The 1,583-nt window shown below is 32.8% G+C and overlaps 1 long non-coding RNA gene across 1 annotated transcript; it reads left to right on the forward strand.

Annotated features, from left to right (window-relative positions):
• Positions 1–210: 210 nt before the first annotated feature.
• LOC147380562 (uncharacterized) lies at positions 211–1,343 on the forward strand. The gene is made up of 3 exons (XR_015175254.1): positions 211–692; positions 777–920; positions 1,097–1,343. It is a non-coding gene; the product is annotated as an uncharacterized LOC147380562 (long non-coding RNA).
• The last annotated feature ends 240 nt before the right edge of the window (positions 1,344–1,583 follow it).

Below are 1,583 nucleotides of genomic sequence, written 5' to 3' on the forward strand. Positions count from 1 at the left end.
TTTGATCTTGGTTTGAGAGTTTTCAATTTATTTTTGAATGCTAGTGTTGCAAATTGTTAGTCTTGCTTGGTAGTGCTTGGAATGCATGGCGTTTGTAAGTTGTAATCGACGAATGCAGGGAAGTCGTTGAATGTGTCAAACAGTTTGCATGTATTTAACTTGAACTATTTATTTAGAGTGCTATGTTTTTGTTTATTACTACCACTTTTTGAGTTCTTTGTAGAACATAAACTTGTGGTAAACTCCAAGGTGTAACTATGGAGAATCTTTTGAACCCATCAGTTTTGGATTCTTCCCATTCAATTAGTTGTAATCATTATTGTTCGTTAAGCTAGTAGGATTTATTCAAGTTCAACTATATATGAGTTTTCACGTTAGTAAAATTATTCAACTCAAAATTCAATCTGGTTTTATTTTCAGGGCCTCAGAGACCTCCAAAGCTAATTTCAGAGTACAAAACCAACAATGAGACAAGGCTTCAGCAGAAACTACCATTATCTAATCAATAAGACGTAAGTACAATAATTTTGAATCTCTTAACATAGTTTTTAAATTCAATATAAAGTAGCAATCTAATGATTTCCACAAGCTGGACTACAAGAAGTCAAAGGGCTCAGAGGATGTTTTGGTACAACTAAAACTTGAAGCTTCAAAGAGGAAACTTCATGAAGGATACCAACAAGCCGAGAATGGTTTGTCCCTCCCTTGAGTCTTCAAATGATTTCTTTGTTCTCTTACTTTTAAGTTATGTAACAAATTTTGTTTCTTAATAATAGCTAAGAAGTAGCAAACGATACAAGTGATGGAGTTGAGTGATCTTCCTAAGTAGGGCATAGTTCAGAAAAGTCCGCACATGCAAATTAAGAATCACCACTGACATTGGGTCCTAAATGGATGGCGATAATTGCTCCCATTTTTTTGTAAGTTACTTCTCATTTTTCAAAATCTTCTAAATATCCAGAATTTCGTTTCTATAAGTTATGTGGCTTATGTATACATGTGAAATTATGTTATTGTGATTACATGTTAGAATGTTAGATGAGGAATCATATTCATTTTCTATTTTTTTTTCATATTTTCATTGGTTTGCTTGCAGAGAGAGAGAAACAGAAAGCAAGTCCAAGGTTGATAATATGATGAATGGGCTTGGGAGGGTGCATTGACGATTGGCGTCTTGCATCTTCAGTGAGAAGTAGTTTTGTATTAATTTTAGTTGAACAATTTGTTTTACTATGTCGTTTGTGAATTGGTTGGTGGTGCTGCAATGATACGTTTTGTATTTTGTATCAAATTGGATTTGATGTGAATTGAGTTTTGGATGGTCAAGATTTGATTTATTTGAGTGATCTTTATATTATGATTTTTGTTGTTTTTCTGATTTTTTTACTGTTTTGTTTGTTGTGATTAGTGAATTAGAGGACTGTCCTATTGTTTGTTAAATCTCCATATTTGACGACTGTAGACTATGGAATCCTTTGGTTTTTTTTTAAGCTTATTCTCAAATAATTTGATTGCTCAAGGCCGTAAAAAAAAAAATTCCACACGAAAATATTTGACAGGCGTATTTGATGGGATTGTCTGTC

The sequence above is a fragment of the Akebia trifoliata genome, unplaced genomic scaffold (assembly GCF_017979445.1).
Source record: "Akebia trifoliata isolate Shusen 1 unplaced genomic scaffold, ASM1797944v1 Contig01304, whole genome shotgun sequence".
Lineage (NCBI taxonomy): Eukaryota > Viridiplantae > Streptophyta > Magnoliopsida > Ranunculales > Lardizabalaceae > Akebia > Akebia trifoliata.